The following is a 19,388-nucleotide window of genomic DNA, read 5'->3' as shown; positions in this document are numbered from 1 at the left end:
GTTTTTCATCATTCTTTGTTTGTTCTTTAGTTCTTCTACTTCCTTGCTAAAACTTTCTTGTATTTTCTCCATTCTATTTCCAAGATTTTGGATCATCTTTACTATCATTACTCTGAATTCTTTTTCGGGTAGACTCTTTATTTCCTCTTCATTTGTTTGGTCTGGTGGGTTTTTACGTTGCTCTTTCATCTGCTGTGTGTTTCTCTGTCTTCTCATTTTGTTTAACTTACCGTGTTTGGGGTCTCCTTTTCGCAGGCTGCAGGTTTGTTGTTCCCATTGCTTTTGGTGTCTGCCCCCAGTGGGTAAGGTTTGTTCAGTGGGTTGTGTAGGCTTACTGGTGGAGGGGACTGGGGCCTGTGTTCTGGTCGATGAACCTGGATCTTGTCTTTTTGATGGGCAGGACCGCGTCCAGTGGTGTGTTTTGGTGTGTCTGTGACCTTATTATGATTTTAGGCAGCCTCTCTGCTAATGGGTGTTGTTGTGTTCCTGTCTTGCCAGTTGTTTCGCATAGGGTGTCCAGCAGTGTAGCTTGGTGGTCATTGAGTGGAGCTGGGTCTTAGCGTTGAGACAGAGATCTCTGGGAGAGCTCTAGCTAATTGATATTACGTGGGGCCAGGAGGTCTCTGGTGGACCAGTGTCCTGAACTCGGCTCTCCCACCTCAGAGGCTCAGGCCTCACACCTGGCTGGAGCACCAAGACCCTGTCAGCCACACAGCTCAGAAGAAAAGGGAGAAAAAAAAAGAAAGGAAGAAAGTAAAAATAAAATTAAAAAATTAAAATAAAAAAGTAATAAAGAAAGAAGAGAGCATCCCAGCCAATAAACACATCCACCAATGATAACAAGCACTAAAAACTTTACCAAAAAACCCCAAAAAAGAAAACAAATCCCCCCCAGACAGACAGAACCCTAGGACAAATGGTAAAAGCAAATCTATACAGACAAAATCACACAAAGAAGTATACACATACACACTCACAAAAAGAGAAAAAGGAAAAAAAATATAAAAAAGGAAGAGAGCAACCAAATCAATAAACAAATCTACTAATGATAATAAGCTCTAAATACTAAACTAAGATAAACATAAAACCAGAAAGTAATTAGATGCAGATAGCAAACCCCAAGTCTACAGTTGCTCCCAAAGTCCACTGCCTCAATTTTGGGATGATTTGTTGTCTCTTCGGGTATTCCACAGATGCAGGGTACATCCAGTTGATTGTGGAGAATTAATCCGCTGCTTCTGAGGCTGCAAGGAGAGATTTCCCTTTCTCTTCTTTGTTCACACAGCTCCCGGGGCTCAGCTTTGGATTTGGCCCCGCCTCTGTGTGTAGGTTGCCCTCTGAGTCTGTTCTTCTCCCACACAAGATGGGGTTAAAGGAGCGGCTGATTATGGGGCTCTGGCTCACTCAGGCCGGGGGGAGGGAGGGATACGGAATGTGGGGCGAGCCTGCGGTGGCAGAGGCCGGCATGACATTGCACCAGCCTGAGGTGAGCTGTGTGTCCTCCCGGGGAAGCTGTCCCTGAATCACAGGACCCTGGCCTGCTGCACAGCCTCCTGGGAGGGGAGGTGTGGATAGTGACCTGTGCTTGCCCACAGGATGTTTGGTGGCTGCAGCAGCCGCCTTAGCGTTTCATGCCCGTCTCTGGTGTCCACGCTGATAGCCGAGGCTCGCGCCCATCTCTGAAGTTCGTTTTAGGCAGTGCTCTGAATCCCCTCTCCTTGCACACCCTGAAACAATGGTCTCTTGACTCTTAGGCAGTTCCAGACTTTTTCCCGGACTCCCTCCCGGCTAGCTGTGGTGCACTAACCCCCTTCAGGCTGTGTTCATGCAGCCAACCCCAGTCCTCTCCCTGGGGTCTCACCTCTGAAGCCTGAGCCTCAGCTCCCAGCCCCCACCCATCCTGGCGGGTGAGCAGACAATCCTCTCAGGTTGGTGAGTGCTGGTTGGCACCAATCCTCTGTGCGGGAATCTCTCTGCTTTGCCCTCCGCACCCCTGTTGCTGCGCTCTCCTCCGTGGCTCTGAAGCTTCCCCCCTGCCCACTCCCCGTCTCCACCAGTGAAGGGGCTTCCTAGTGTGTGGAAACTTTTCCTTCTACACAGCTCCCTCCCAGAGGTGCAGGTCCCGTCCCTATTCTTTTGTCTCTGTTTTTTCTTTTGCCCTACCAAGGTATGTGTGGAGTTTCTTGCCTTTTGGGAAGTCTGAGGTCTTCTGCCAGGGTTCAGTAGGTGTTCTGTAGGGGTTGTTCCACATGTAGATGTATTTTTGATGTATTTGTGGGGAGGAAGGTGATCTCCACGTCTTACTCCTCCACCATCTTGAAGGTCCCCCAATGTTGTCATTTGAAAAAAAATTTATTTATTTTTGACTGTGTTGGGTCTTTGTTGCTATGCGGGGGCTTTCTCTAGTTGCGGCGAGTGGGGGCTACTCTTCGTTGTGGTGCACAGGCTTCTCATTGCGATGGCTTCTCTAGTTGTGGAGCATGGGCTGTGGGTACGCGGGCTTCAATAGTTGTGGTACGCAGGCTCAGTAGTTGTAGCTCTCGGGCTCTAGGGTGCAGGCTCAGTAGTTGTGGTGCACAGGCGTAGTTGCTCCATGGCATGTGGGATCTTCGCGCACCAGGGCTCGAACCTGTGTACCCTGCATTGGCAGGCGGATTCTTAACCACTGTGCTACCAAGGAAGTCCCAATGCTGTCCTTTTTAAATGCAAAACCAAACTTCTTTTTCAAATAAAAATCCAATGTTTAAAAACGAAGTATTGAAGGAAGGTGGAGGGACTGGATGCAGCCTCCCCTCACCTCACTCTGCTGCCCCAGCCACATTCACAAAACACCAGGCGCACAGTCTTAAACCCAGATTCTTAATAAAAGATTAATTTATAAAGCTATTTTCTGGCTAAGAACCATCGCTTTTTTGGACTGCTTCACTCACTCATCATTTCCACCACAAGCTGATAGCTTTTTATCAGGCAGTCAATTCTTCTTAAAGGGAAAAAAAAGCTTTTATAACAAGTAGAGACCAAGCAAGCTGAGTTGGGCTATGAAAGCTGAGATGATGAGTTCACCTAGCCCCTACCTACCTCCAGTCCCTCCTCTGTAGGGACTTCATAACTGGCTGGAATCAAATTTGTGGCTCAGTAAGATGAGAAGTCAGTGCAAGTGGTGGACCTTTAGGATTTGGGGGGAACAGCTGAAACCGTGAATCTTGTCTCCTAGGATGTCAAGGGGATATATTACTGGATTCTCAGGTGCTAGGAGAGCACAGACTGAGCCACAAACCTTGCCTGGAGAAGTCAAGGAAAGTTTCAAGGAGTAGATTAGATTTGAGCTGGGCTTGAAAGATGTGAGGGAAAGGAATAGGGAAAAATTTAATAAGGGAAAAATTTGTGGAAAAGATAAGGGAAAAATGTGTATAAAAGATCTGGGGAAGGGTCAGCTTCCCCAGAAGCTCTAATAAGGGAAAATTTTGTATAAAAGATCTGGGGAAGGGTCAGCTTTCTGGGCCTTCTGGGATCATTCCATCCTAAAGCACTAAAAGTCTTGGGAGCAGAATCTAAGTGGGACTTTTCCCACCTTGTAGGATATTGTACAATAAGTTATATCTTCACTCATGAATGCTCTTTCTCTAGCTTTACTGAATTTATAACTGACATACAATAAACTGCACATATTTAAAATTTACAATTTCATAAGTTAAAAAAATTAATTGTTTTATTGAAGTATAGTTGATTTACAATGTTGTATTAGTTTCAGGTGTACACCAAAGTGATTCAGTTATACATACGTATATATCTATTTTTTTCCAGATTCTTTTCCCCTATAGGTTATTACAAAATATTGAGTATAGTTCCCTGTGCTATACAGTAGGTCCTAGTTGGTTATCTATTTTATATATAGTAGTGTGTATATGTTAATCCCAAACTCCTAATTTATCCCTCCCACCACTTTATAAGTTTTAACACACCTATGAAACCATTACCACAGTCAAGACAGTGAACACATCCATCACTGAAAGTTCCCCTGTGCCCTTCGTATTCTCTCTTTTCCACCCTCTCCTGCCTCTTCCTCTTCTTGCTTCTGGCAACCACTAATCTTTCTGTCACTATAGGTTAGTTTGCATTTTCTAAAATTTTATATAAATGGAATCATACAATATGTACTCCTTTTTTGTCTGGCTGGGCATAAGTATTTTGAGATTCGTCTGTATTGTTGTGTGTATCAATAGTTCATGCTGTTTCATTGCCGAGTAGTACTCAGTTGTATGAATAGACCTCCATTCTACTGATGATAGGCATATGTGTTGTTTCCAGTTTTTGGCTATAACAAATAAAGTTGTTATGAATATTTTTATACAAGTCTTTTATGCACTTGTTTTGTCTTTTCTTTTGGGTCAATATCTTGGAGTATGGTGGGAATATGTTTAACTTAGAAATAATAAAAACCTGCCAGACAGTCTTCTAAAATGGTTGAACCATGAAAGTTTCAGCTGTTACATATTCTTGCCAACACTTGTATGGCCATCTCTTTAATTTTAGCCATACCAATAGATACAAAGCAGTACCTCTTATGGTTTTAAATTTGCATTTCCCTAGTGACTAATTATGCTGAGTATGTTTTCATATATTTATTTTCCATCTGCCAATTTTTTGTTGTTGTTGAAGTGTCTGTTCAAATCTTCAGCCCATTTAAAAAACTGGTTGTTTGCTTTCTTATTATTGAGTTTTTTAGAGTTTGTTATATATTCTGGACATGAGTCCTTTATCAGATACATGTTCTACAAAGAGATTCTCCAAGTATATGGCTTGTTATCTTATTCTCTTAGCAGTGTCTTTCATAGATCAAACATTTTATTTTGATGAAGCCCAATTTATCAATTTTTTTCTTTTATGGATTGTGCTTTTGGTGCCATTTCTAAAAAATCTCTTCCTAACCCAAGTTCACAAAAGATTTTTTCTGTTTTTTTTTCTTTTTTTTAGAAATTTTACAGTTTTAGGGGTTTTTTGTAGAGCTATAATTCACATACCACAAAGCTTACTCGTTAAAGTACACATTTCAGTGGTTTTTAGTATATTTACAAAGTTATGCAACCACCACCACTATCTAACTCCAGAACATTTTCATCACCCCAAAAAGAAACCCTGCACCCATTAAACAGTCACTCCCATTTCTCTCTCATCCCAGCCCCCAGCAAACACTAATCTACTTTCTGTCTCTATAAATTTGCCTATTCTGAACATATAATATAAGTTGAATTATACAATATATTGCCTTCTGTTTATAACTTCTTCACATAGCATAATGTTTTCAAGGTTCATCCATGTTGTAGCATATATCAATACTTCAATCATTTTCATGGCTGAATAATATTCCATTGTATGAATATACTACAATTTATCCATTCATCAATTGATGTGCATTTGGGTTCTTTTCACTTTTTTGGTTATGATGAATAATGCTGCTATGAACATTCATGTATGAGTTTTGTTTTGGTTTTTTTTTTGGCTATGCCACACGGCATGCAGGATCTTAGTTTCCCTACCAGGGATTGAACCCGCAGCCCCTGCTGTGGAAGTATGGAGTCTTAACCACTGGACTGCCTGGGAAGTCTCAAGTTTGGTTTTTTTTTTTGACCACACTGCATGATATGTGGGATCTTAGCTCCCCAACCAGAGATCAAACCCACACCCCTGCAGTGGAAGGGTGGAGTCTTAACTGCTGGATGACCAGGGAAGTCCCTCAAGTTTTTGTATAAATATATGTTTTCATTTCTTTTAGGTATGTACTGAAGAGGTCAATTGCTTGGTCATATTGTAATTCTATGTATAACTTTCTAAGAAACTGACAAACATTTTCTGAAGTGGCTGTACTATTTTACCCTCTTAGCAGCAATGCATAAGAATTCCAATTGCTCCACATCCTCTCCAATGTTTGTTACTGTTCTTTCTCTTCTTTTCTTTCTTTTATTTTTTTAAATTATAGCCATTCTAGTGGGTGTGAAGTAGTATGCTATTGTGGTTTTGGTTTGCATTTTCTTAATGACTAATGATGTTGAATATTTTCATGTATTTATTGACTATTTGTATATTTTTGTTGAGAAATATCTATTCACATTCTTTGCCCATTTTAATTGGGTTATCTGTCTTTTTATTGCTGAGTTGTAAGATTTCTTTATATGTTCTGGATACTAGTTTCTTATCAGATATATGTTTGCAAATATCTCTCCCATTTTGTGGGTTGTATTCTCACTTTCATGATAGTGTCCTTTGAAGCACAAAAGTTTTAAATTTTTAAAAAAAGACTTCATTTTTAAAAATTTATTTATTTATTTATTTATTTTTTTTTTGCCGTACGCGGGCCTCTCACTGTCATGGCCTCTCCCGTTGTGGAGCACAGGCTCCGGACGCGCAGGCTCAGCGGCCATGGCTCACGGGCCCAGCCGCTCCGCAGCATGTGGGATCTTCGCGGACCGGGGCACGAACCCACGTCCCTTGCATCGGCAGGCGGACTCTCAACCACTGCGCCACCAGGGAAGCCCAGACTTCATTTTTATTCAGAGCAGTTTTAGGTGGACAGCAAAATAGAGAGGAAGGTACAGAGTTCTCATATATTCCCTGCCCCTTCAAAAGTGCATTATGCCCTCATTATCAACATCCCCCACCAGAGTGGTACTTTTGTTACAATTGAGGAACCTACACTGACACATCATGATCACCCAAAGTCCATAGTTTACATTAGGGTTCACTGTTGGTATTGTACAGTCTATGGTTTTGGACAAATGTATAATGACATGTATCCATCATAATAGTATCATACAGAGTATTTTTGCTGCCCTAAAATTTGACTATGCTCTATTCATCCTTCCCCACCTCTCGCCTCTGGCAACCACTGATCTTTTTACTGTCTCCATAGTTTTGCCTTTTCTGTGATGTCATATTGTTGGAATCATATAGTATGTAGCTTTTTCATTATGGCTTCTTTCACTTAGTAATATGCATTTAAGGTTTCTCCATGTCTTTTTATGGTTTGATAACTCAGTTTTTTTTTTTAGCACTGAATGGTATTTCATTGTCTGGATGTACTACAGTTTATTTATCCATTCACCTACTGAAAGACATCTTGGTTGCTTCCAAGTGTTGGCAATTATGGATAAAGATACTATAAACATCTGTGTGCAGTTTTTTTGTGTGGATATAAGGTTTCAACTCCTTTGAGTAAATACCAAGGAGCATGATTGCTGAATTGTATGGTAGGAGTATGGTTAGTTTTGTAAGAAACCACCAAACTGTCTTCCAAAGCTGCTGTACCATTTTGCATCTCCACCAGCAATGAATGAGGGTTCCTGTTGTCCCACATCCTTGAAAGCATTTGGTTTGTCAGTGTTTTTGGATTTTGGCCATTCTAAGTGTGTGGTGTTATCTTTTAGTTGTTTTAATTTGCAATTTCCTGGTGACGTATGATGTGAAGCATCTTTACATATGTTTATTTTCCATCTGTATATCTTCTTTGTAGGGTGTTTGTTCAGGTCCTTGGCCCACTTCGTAATTGTTTGTTTTCTTATTGAGTTTTAAGAGTTCTTTGTACTTTTGGATAACAGTTCTTTATAAGATATATATTTTTTGCAAGCATTTTCTCCTAGGCTGTGACTTGTCTTCTCATTCTCTTGACATTGTCTTTCAGAGAACAGTTATTTTCAATTTGAATGAAGTCCAGCTTATAAATTACATCTTTCATGGATCATGCCTTTCATGTTGTATCTAAAAAGTCATTGCCATATCCAAGGTCGTCTAAGTTTTCTCCTGTGTTATCTTCCAGGAGTTCCTATATTTTTTTGTTTTACATGTAGGTCTATGAGCACTTTTTGTTAATTTTTGTGAAGGGCACAAAGTCTATGTCTAAATTATTATTATTTTTTTGCCTGTGGATATTTATTGTCACAGCATCATTTGTTGAAAAGACTTTATTTGCTCCATTGTACTGCATCTGCTCCTCTTTGATAGATCAATTGACTATATTTATGTGGGTCTATTTCTGGGCTTTCTTTTGTCTTTTGTGTTCAATTGACTTGTTTGTATATATATATTTTTGCCAATACCACACTGTCTTGATTAGTATAGCTTTAAGAAGTCCTGAAGTCAGTTACTATTAGTCCTTTGATTTTGTTCTTCTCCTTCACTGTTGTGTTGGCTATTCTGAGTCTTTTGTCTCTCCATATAACTTTTGCAATCAGTTTATCAACACCACAAGATAATTTTCTAGGATTTTGATTGGGATCACATTGAATCTATAGATCAAGTTGGAAAGAACTATTGGAAAGAAGAATAATATCTTGACAATATTTTCTTCCTACTCATGAACATGGAATTTATTAAATAAATGGAACTCTCCATTTATTTAATTCTTTGATTTTTTTCATCAGAGTTTTATATTTTTCCTTATATAGATCTCGTACATATTTTGTTGGAGCTATAATTAAGTGTTTCATTTTTGGGTGGTGCTTATGTAAATGACATCATGCTTTTAATTTCAAATTCCATGTGTTCGTTGCTGGTATATAGGAAGGTGACTGACTTTTATATATTAACCTCATATCCTGCAACCTTGCTATAATTACTAATTAGTTCCAGGAGGTTTTTTCTTTTTTTTGGTCAGTCCTTTCAGATTTTCTACACATTGATAGATGATCATGCCGTCTGTGGACAAGGACAGTTTTATGTCTTCCTCCCCCAAATGTATACTTTTTCTTGTCTTATTGCATTAAGTAGTACTTTCTGTACAATGTTGAAAAGCACTGGTGAGAGGGGAATCCTTACTTTCTGATCTTAGTGGGGAAGATTCAAGTTTCTCACAATTAAGTATGATATTAGATGTAGGTTTTTATAGATATTCTTTATCAGGTTAAGTTTCCCTCTAATCCTATCTTACAGAGTGTTCTCATCATGAATTGCTGTTGGATTTTGTCAAATGCTTTTTCTGCATCTATTGATATCATCATGTGATTTTTCCTTTTTAGCCTGTTGATGTGATGATTACATTAATAGATTTTCAAATGTTGAACTAGCCTTGCATACCTGGGACAAATCCCATGTGGTTGTGGTGTATTATATATTGGTCTGTAGTTTTTTTTGGTTTTTGTTTGGGTAATGTCTTTATCTGTTTTGGTATTAGGGTAATGTTGACCTCATAGAATGAATTAGGAAGTATTCTCTTTGCTTCACAGTTTTAATTTCTTTTAAATTTTATTTATTTATTTATTTTTGGCTGTGTTGGGTCTTCATTTCTGTGTGAGGGCTTTCTCTAGTTGTGGCAAGCAGGGGCCACTCTTCATCGCGGTGCGCGGGCCTCTCACTATCGCGGCCTCTCCTGTTGCGGAGCACAGGTTCCAGACGCGCAGGCTCAGTAGTTGTGGCTCACGGGCCTAGTTGCTCTGCGGCATGTGGGATCTTCCCAGACCAGGGCTCGAACCTGTGTCCCCTGCATTAGCAGGCAGATCCTCAACCACTGCACCACCAGGGAAGTCCCACAGTTTTAAATTTTGATGAAGTACAATTTATACATTTTTTGTTTGTTTGTGCTCATCTGCTTTTAAATGAAAGACAGGAATCATAAAGCATTCTCATTAAGCACAACATACAATAAAACTATATCTCAACCCCATTTTATGGCAAATAAAGGGGTGGAATTGACATGGGAGAAATGGAGAAAGTGAGGGCAATTGTTTACTTGGACTTAGAGTTCAAAGTACAGTTGAATGCTAGCCACTGACTTTGAGCATTGAGCAACTAATAGTCAAGGATAACTAACTATTGGGGAATTCCTCTAATCCTTATACCTTAGTAGTTTTCCTCTGAAAAGGGTGAAGCTAAGGCTACCAATAAGAAGCCATTCTCGGGGCTGCAGCAATGTTGCTTCAAGGGAGTTCCAGCTGGGTTCTCTGGGAACCAGGTGCTAAAATGGAGTTAAGTGTACAAAAGGGGAGTAACACCTGTTAAAGGAAAAGGCAGGAAGCAGGATTGGCCAGGAGGAGGTCTCAGCCTGCGAAGCAGACCTGACAAAGCCTCTGCCAGTCCAATGGGGCACTCTGGGGCAAAATTCTTGTTAGAGGAGTTCCATGTTGGTAGAAAAGGGCTAGGCTTGTGTATCACGGTCTTGCTCATCCATTGGCTGGCAGCCACCCCTGAGAAAAGCATGACTGTATCTCAAAAGCGGACGGGTGCCTGAAGAAACTAACTGCTGGGGGCAACTAGAACCAATACTCTTGGAAGCAGGGCAGCAAGTCCTTTACTGAAGGGGCAATAGTAGCAAATCTCCATGCATGCTATACAGACAGACCTGAGGTTCATATCCCAGCAACATGTAACCTTAGGCAACTACTCTGACTCAGTTTCCTCAGCTGTAAAATGGAGAGAAGGCCTTTCTTACAGGGTTGTGGGAGGATTAAACAAGGTGAGGATGAACATGGTGCCTGATACAGTCCAGGCATTCAGTAATGTTCCTCCCTTTGCCCTAGGTGGAAATTAGCCAAGGGAACATCCTGTTCTATGAACCAGTTCCCACCCTGCTCTTTAGAAACTTTGTTTCCTCTCATTTTCCACTAGGGAATCAAGCCCCTATGGCAGTCTTCTGACGCTCTGGATGTGCTGCCTCTGTGTCCCAGGACCGGTAGTGTCCCCTGACTTGTTCCTCTCCTGCCTTTTGCAGCCTGGAAACTCAAAAGACCTCTGTGGTTGTTGGTTGTTCCAGGCGGGGACTACTGGAGGATGTTAGTATGAGGCAGAGGTAATGCTTCCTGGAATGCACCAGAAGTAAGCAAATTGCACCATCTCTTTCAGCTGCCCGCAAGCACATCCATTGATGATTCCTGTAAGAAGAAACAGTCGTGTTCCTCTTTCTAAGTGCCTCGTTAAAAGCCTGAGGACAGATTTCCCCTCCTTCACTTAAGGTCTCTACCCTGGGATGCGAGACAGCACCTGAACGGGAAAGAGCAGGATGTGTTCTGTGCGAGTCATTATCCTTCCTCAGGGTGCTCTGACCATAGGAACACAGGTCTCCTAGGTCCTTTTACTTCCTGTGTGCATGTAATTGGGCCTGATTTACTGGGGAGTCTCAACTTGTTGGAATATAAGCACAAAACAATTTTATTTCTTCCAGTAACTGCCCCTGGCTATATGGAGCCAGATCTCTCTTTCCTGTTGGGAGCAGCTCCCTTAACGATGTCTTGGTCCGGTTCCATAACTTTCCAGCCACTTTCAGTTACTACAACAGTCTCATTCCGGTAATTAAGACTCAATCTTTTACATTTTTAAAACTTTCATTGCAAACTTGATTCAAAGCTCTTCTTTTCCCTCCCCGCCAGCATAAGCTAGAGCTGGGCCCTGGTTGTTTGGGGCAGTAGAAGGGAAGTGGGGACTGGCTTGAGGGCGCCCATCCTCCTCCGTTTCAAGGCCTTAGCATCTCTGTTTGAGGCTGGAAGGAGGGATGGGGAGTAAGAGGCCTCTTGACATGACCTATGAGGGCAAGGGAGGTGTCGTGCATCCTTTACCCCTTCTTGGTTCTTTCTGGTTCTGTTAGAAGCTGAAGATTTCACCACAGCCTTCCTCAATCACTGAGGACCATCCTTTCCTCTTACCCCCAGCCCCCTCAGCTGCACCTCCCTTTGGCCTCACCAGTGATCTAGGCTCCCAACTACTCCATTCTTTGGCTTAGGTATCCAACTTTTGATTCAGCAGCAACCTGGGCAAACCTTTGGCTTCTGCCCTGGAGCTGACTTTTGTGCATCTCCACATGGAGCTACAGGGCTTGCTGGAGTGACTGTGGCCTTTCAAGGGCCACCTGGATCTAGGATGGGAGAGCTGTCTCCCATCTTCTTCCCACTCATGCTGTACCAAGTCCCTTCAAGCTCTGCTGGGTAGGCTATTGCCGTGGGCCTCCCAATTTCAGAATCTCCAGGCCTGAAGTGGGTATCAGTCTTTATATTCAAGTATAATCCTAGACCTCAGGCTATGAATGTCAAGAGCTCTGCTCTTCTTTCTTACAGTGGAGAAGTGGAACAGACAGAGCCCTGGGCTGCAGCCCTTGGCTCCCAGAAGCAAAGGACTCTTTGGCGATGCTCTGAGCCTCTGAGGCATGGTAGGGTCTGTGCATTCTCTTTCCCTTTGTATTGGGGCAGGAAAGCACTCCCATCTCTTCTCCACAGGGGAGAAGAAGGCCTAACCTGTCCACACAGGCCTGGGGACTGTCTCCTTGTCTCTCGGTGCTTTTCTATTCTGACTGGAGGTGGGCTGGATGCTGGTTGATTTCAGGGGTTCTGGTGCCTCCATCAGCTCCGTGTGGAGGAGGCTGGCTCCATCTGCTGGTGGCTTGCTAGTACTTCTCTGCGGGTTACTTGGCTCTTGTGTCCTTGGCTGCAGTTCTAGCATTAATGGGAAAACATGTGAAGATCTGCCCAGCAGTACACAAGAATATCCTGTCTCTTCTCCTTTTAACTGTGCTGAAGTTGCTCTTCTTCCTGGAAGCATTCCTTGATTAAATCCCATCAGAATGAAATTGTATACTGTGCACTCAGGCTCTCAATTGGTAGTAAGTTCATATGTGTGTGAGTTATTTATCCGTGTCCTGCCTAGTTTTTATGTGTTATAAGGATAGCTAGTGTTTATTGAACTCTTGCCATGTGCCATATACTGTCCTAAGCACGTCACCTACTTCATCTCATTCAGTCCTCACACCGCAATCCAAGGAGCTAGGTGCCATTATTATGCCCATTTTATAGATGAGAAAACTAAAAGGAGGTAAAATGTTAAATAGCTTCTCTAAGGCTTATAGTCATAAAGTGATATAAACAGGCGATTTAAATCCCAAGCTCATACCCTCTACCAATATTTTGTTCTGCCTCTTTGGTTTTATACTGTGGTCCTTCTCTATCACCCCTATCTATCATCCCTAAAGCCCTCCCCCTCTATCATCCCTAAAGCCCTAAGTAACTACTTGTAGATCAGTGTGAAATACTTTCCATAATAATTTTTGTTTGGATTAACAGAATCTGCCCTGTTGGGGCTTGTGCAAGAGCTGAACTAGCCATGGTGAGATTGTGGTCAACTTGTAAATGGGCCAAGCTCTGTGATCATGCTGAAGTCATCAGTACAGACCCTTTGGACAGAAGGCTGATGCTTCCTCATCAAATCCCTTCTCTAACATTTTCAGATTAGTTTGTTCCCGGGGTGGCCTAGGGTCCTGACCACACACTCCAGGATCGTCTACCTGAGTGATTCTTTTCATCTGAAAGAGGAGAATCTCTTTTGTTTGTGTAGCATATTTATTTCCATTGTCTCCTAGGTATTCACAACCACTTTGAGTAGAAAGTGATTATTATCCTTCTCATTATAAGAGTGAGGACACTGAATCATGGAGGTTAGACACTTCCCTGAGATCACACAGCATTGGGGCCTGGAACCAAATCATCTGCCTTCACTCTATCATGAGGCAGGCCCACCCTCAATGCCTTTTATGTAAGACCCTCAGGCCCCTGCCCCCTTGCTGTGGGCTCTGCTCACCAGTGGGTATTTCTTCTTCACTTGTAGCCGTGTCCACACACCTTGGTCCTGCCTCTTCCTCTAGCCTCCTCTCACTGGCCTCACCTACATCCTCCCTGCCTCTCCAAGGGCCTGAAAACACCTCTCGGGGTAGGGAGACTGGGCCTCAAAGTCTCCTGACCATGGCCCCCCCAAACCCCTGGAGGGGCTGCTCCCTGCTTTTATTGGCCTTAGTCATGGCGGGTGTTATTTATTGTCAGATGAATGTATTTCCAAATAAAACAGAAAACGAAAAATAACCACAGTGACAGAGCTGTAAAAAACCCTGCCGGCTCCCTCACTTGAAGAAAAGCCTGCACTTGAAGAAAAGCCTGCACAGCTAATTAACCCGGGCAGGCCTCCTTGGTGTTTGGAAACGAGCTTGGAATTAATACCACCCTTCTCAGCTGCTGGAACCAGCCTCTAAATCTTCACTGGGCAATAGCAGTAGAGACACACAGAATTATAGAGACAGTGAGAAGACAAGATGGGAGAAGACAGAGAGACAGAGTGAGATAAACAGTTAGCCATCTGGCTCCGTACCCATACATAGCATTTTAGCTAGACTCTGGATTCTAGAAAGGCAGACAGACAGACAGACTGCATCTCTTCTCAAAGTGAGTGGTAAGGGGAGAAAATGGAGACTGTCTAGCTCGGAGTACACCTTGTTTTTATACCACTGAAGTCAGAGAATCAGAATCAAGTTTCTGGGCTGGAAGGGGCTTATGAGAGGTCATCTAATTTGGTGGTTTAAAATTATTTTTAGGGCTTCCCGGGTGGCGCAGTGGTTGAGAGTCCACCTGCCGATGCAGGGGACACGGGTTCGTGCCCCGGTCCGGGAAGATCCCACATGCCGTGGAGTGGCTGGGCCTGTGAGCCATGGCCGCCGAGCCTGTGCTCTGCAATTGGAGAGGCCACAACAGTAAGAGGCCCGCGTACCGCAAAAAAAAAAAAAAAAAAAAAAAAGAAGTAATGCTTTTTTTGAAGGAGAAATTATAAATTGCAATTTAATCACATAATCACTTTGACACTCTCAAGCAAGCTAATTTCTTCCCTTGCCTCATTTCATCCACTCAGTGAGATGAATCTTAATGAATAATGTCCTATGAATATTTAAGTTTTGATCAATTTGAATTTTCTCTGTCATACCTGCTGGAGACATGAATCAGCTCCTCTTCTGCCCGGCAGAGTGAATTTAGAGTGCGGCCTGGGTGTATCTCTGCCCCTGACTGCAGAAGCGGTCTGCCTGAAGGTCTTGGGGTTCTGGTTTGCCACCATCTCAACATTGTGACTTGCACCTCCCTGGATGCCTTCTTTAAGCTTCTCTAATCTGCCCCACCAGTGGATGCCTGAAGCCAGTGGTTGTCCAGGCAGATGAGATGCATCTGAAAATGACTTTCCACAGGTGCCCCCTCTTTCTTCATCCTTTCTCATCAGTGATTTAAAGAAGCCTCCTTCCTGATACTGACCTGATCCTTCCTGGCCCCTGGGGACAAGTGTCATCATTCAAAAGACAAGTATCTAGAGAGACATTAGTAGAAGTACTCTTCTCAGCTGTTTGAGAAGTCTTCTTCCATGAGATAATATTTGATATTTTTGCAGTGCTTTACAGTTTGCAAAGTGACTTCACATACATCTTTTCTTTTTATGTCTTAAAACATCCTTGTGTTTGATCTCTATTTCCTAACTGTGAGGTGAGACAATGGGGCTGGAGAGAGCTCTTTCTTATTCTGGATCAAAGGGGTAAGTATAAGAACTCACAACCTGGAAGGACTGCTAAGTTCAAAATCAGCAAAATGGTTCCAAACTGAGCTGCCTATTAAGGGAGAAGATTGAATGTTTGGGACTGGGATGTGGAGGAAGAAAGAAGAGTATTATTTTTAAAAGAAAATATTCTTTTTCATAATTTTTTCCATTATAGTTTATTACAAGGTATTGAATATAGTTCCCTGTGGTATACAGCATGTCCCTGTTGTTTATCTATTTTATATATAGTAGTTTGTATCTGCTAATTCCAAGCTCCTAATTTATCCCTCCCCCACTTCCCCTTTGGTAACCATAAGTTTGTTTTCTATGTCTGTATGTTTTGTAAATTAGTTCATTTGTATCGTTTCTTTAGATTCCATATATAAGTGGTACCATATGATATTTGTCTTTGTCTGTCTTACTTCACTTAGTATGATAATCTCTAGTTCCATCCATGTTGCTACAAATAGCATTATTTCATTCTTTTTTATGGCTGTGTAGTATTCCGTTATATATATATATATATATATGTATATATATATATATATATATATATATATATATATATATATATATACACACACCACATCTTCTTTATCCATTCATCTTTAACCATTCATGGACATTTAGGTTGCTTCCATGTCCTGGCTATTGTAAATAGTGCTGTTATGAACATTGGGGTGCAGGTATCTTTGCAAATTATGGACTTCTCTGGATATATGCCTAGGAGTGGGATTGCAGGATCATATGGTAACTCTATCTTCAGTTTTTTGAGCAACCTCCATACTGTTTTCCATAGTGGCTGCACCAGTTTACATTCCCACCAACAGTGTAGGAGGGTTCCCTTTTCTCCACACCCTCTCCAGCATTCATTATTTGTAGCTTTCTTTTAATGATGGCCATTCTGACTGGTGTGAGGTGATACCTCACTGTAGTTTTGATTTGCATTTCCCTAATAATTAGTGATGTTGAGCATTTTTCATGTACCTCTTGGCCATCTGTATGTCTTCTTTGGTGAAATGTCTATGTAGGTCTTCTGCCCATTTTTAACTGGGTTGTTTGTTTTTTTGATATTGAGCTCCATGAACTGTTTGTATATTTTGGAGATTAATCCTTTGTCTGTTGCTTCATATGCAACTATCTTCTCCCATTCTGAGGGTTGTGTTTTCATCTTGTTTATGGTTTCCTTTGTTCTGCAAAAGCTTTTAAGTTTCATTAGGTCCCATTTGTTTATTTTTGTTTTTATTTCCATTTCTCTAGGAGGTGGGTCAAAAAAGATCTTGCTGCGGTTTATGTCAAAGAGTGTTTTTCCTATGTTTTCCTCTAAAAGTTTTATAGTGTCCAGTCTTACATTTAGGTCTTTAATCCATTTCGAGTTTATTTTTGTGTATGGTGTTAGGGAGTGTTCTAATTTCATTCTTTTACATGTAGCTGACCAGTTTTCCCAGCACCACTTATTGAAGAGACTGTCTTTTCTCCATTGTATGTTCTTGCCTCCTTTGTCATAAATTAGGTGACTATATGTGTGTGGGTTTATCTCTGGGCTTTCTATCCTGTATCATTGATCTATACTTCTGTTTTTGTGCCAGTACCATACTGTCTTGATTACTGTAGCTTTGTAGTATAGTTTGAAGTCAGGGAGCCTGATTCCTCCCGCTCCATTTTTCTTTCTCAAGATTGCTTTTTGCTCTTCAGGGTCTTTTGTGTTTCCATACAAATTGTAAAATTTTTTGTTCTAATTTTGTGAAGAATGCCACTGGTAGTTTGATAGGGATTGCACTGAATCTGTAGGTTGCTTTGGGTAGTATGGTCATTTTCACAGTATTAATTCTTCCAATCCAAGAACATGGACTATTTCTCCATCTGTTTATATCATCTTTGATTTCTTTCATCAGTGTTTTATAGTTTTCTGAGTACAAATCTTTTGCCTCCTTAGGGAGGTTTATTCCTAGGTATTGAATTCTTTTTGTTGTGATGGTAAATGGGATTGTTTCCTTAATTTCTTTTTCTGATTTTTCATTGTTAGTGTATAGGAATGCAAAAGATTTCTGTGCATTAATTTTGTATTCTGCAACCTTATCAAATTCATTGATTAGTTCTAGTAGTTTTCTGGTAGCATCTTTAGGATTCTCTATGTATAGTATTATGTCATCTGCAAACAGTGACAGTTTTACTTCTTCTTTTCCAATTTGTATTCCTTTTATTTCTTTTTCTTCTCTGATTGATGTGGCTAGGACTTCCAAAACTATGTTGAATAAGAGTGGCGAGAGTGGACATCCTTGTCTTATTCCTGATCTTAGTGGAAATGGTTTCAGTTTTTCACCATTGAGAATGATGTTGCCTGTGGGTTCGTCATATATGGCATTTATTATTTGAGGTAGGTTCCCTCTATGCCCATTTTCTGGAGAGTTTTATGACAAGTGGGTGTTGAATTTTGTCAAAAGCTTTTTTTGCATCTATTGAAATGATCATATGCTTTTTATTCCTTAATTTGTTAATATGGTGTATCACACTGATTGATTTGTGTATATTGAAGAATCCTTGCATTCCTGGGATAAATCCCACTTGATCATGGTGTATGATCTTTTAATGTGTTGTTGGATTCTGTTTGTTAGTATTTTGTTGAGGATTTTTGCCTCTGTGTTCATCAGTGATATTGGTCTGTAATTTTCTTTTTTTGTGATATCTTTGTCTGGTTTTGGTATCAGGGTGATGGTGACATTGTAGAATGAATTTGGGAGTGTTCCTTCCTCTGAAATTTTTTGGAAGAGTTTGAGAAGGATAGGTGTTAGCTCTTCCCTGAACGTTTGATAGAATTCGTCTGTGAAGCCATCTGGTCCTGAACTTTTGTTTGTTGGAAGATTTTAATTACAATTTCAAGTTCATTGCTTGTGATAGGTCTGTTTATCACAAGTGCTTTCATACTCTCCTTAAGAGGAAGGCCTAATTCCTCTCCAAGTGTGCACTGGTCTTACTGGCTTGCTTCTAACAAATAGAATAAAGTGAAAATGACAGTGTGTGATTTCAGAGATTAGGTCTTTTCATCTTCCTCTTTGCTCTTAAATTACCTGCTCTTGGAGAAGCCAGCTTCCATGTTGTGAGGATACTCAAGCAGCCTATGGAGAGACCTATGTAGTAAGGATCTAAAGTCTTCTGCCAATATCCATGAGAGTAAGCCATCTTGGAAATGGATCTCCAATTTCCAACTTCACTGAAGTATAGTCAAGCCGTCAATGACTGCAATTCTTGTCATCATCTTGACTGCCATCTCATGAGAGACCCTTGGCCAGAACCACTTAACTAAGCCACTTGCAGATTCTTGACCCACAGAAAAGGTGTGGTAATACGTGTTTGTTGCTTTAAGCCCCAAGTTTTAAAATAATTTGTTACAAAGCACTAAGTAAAAACACACCCTTTATCTGAGTCTGGAAGTGGTGTGAGGAAACAGAATTTTCATGGGTCTTGTTGAGTCAGACCTGGACACCAGAGCTGCTGTGGCTCCTGCCATGGCAGGCACAAAGGAGTACCTACTGAAGCCCTCAATTTGGAGAAGGCTGAGACAGCAGGTAGTTTTAGGAGATGAGGCAGTGGTGGCTAGGGCTATACATTGAACATGAGGTGGAGGAGAGAGGCAAGTTAGGCCAAGCAAATCTGGGGAGACCCATATAGTGGGTCTGGTCCACTAGACTCCTATTCCTTCGTCTTATAATTCCTGTTAGAATGGAGTTTCTAGAAGTGCAGTTAAGCATGCTACAGAGAAATAAAAAAGCCACAAATGTTTTGCATATCTGCATAATAGTGTGAGTAAAACTGAGACAATTGTTTTTGTTAAAATAATAACTTCCCATCACAAAAATTTAAATAGTATGGAAAAAAGCACAAAAGACAAAGCAAGCATTACTCAACAAACTATGATCCAAAGAGAACACTATTATATAAAAATTTTTTATACTCACTCTTTACGTTGACATTTTCCCTTGCCAATAAATATAATTACACTTATCTTTTCATTAAATATAGTGGACTAGATGTTTCATGACACTTCTCCAGAGACAGTATGCTCCCCAAATGATGGAATA

Source organism: Phocoena sinus, chromosome 1, assembly GCF_008692025.1.
Source record: "Phocoena sinus isolate mPhoSin1 chromosome 1, mPhoSin1.pri, whole genome shotgun sequence".
Lineage (NCBI taxonomy): Eukaryota > Metazoa > Chordata > Mammalia > Artiodactyla > Phocoenidae > Phocoena > Phocoena sinus.
Note: the sequence above shows the minus strand (reverse complement) of the source record.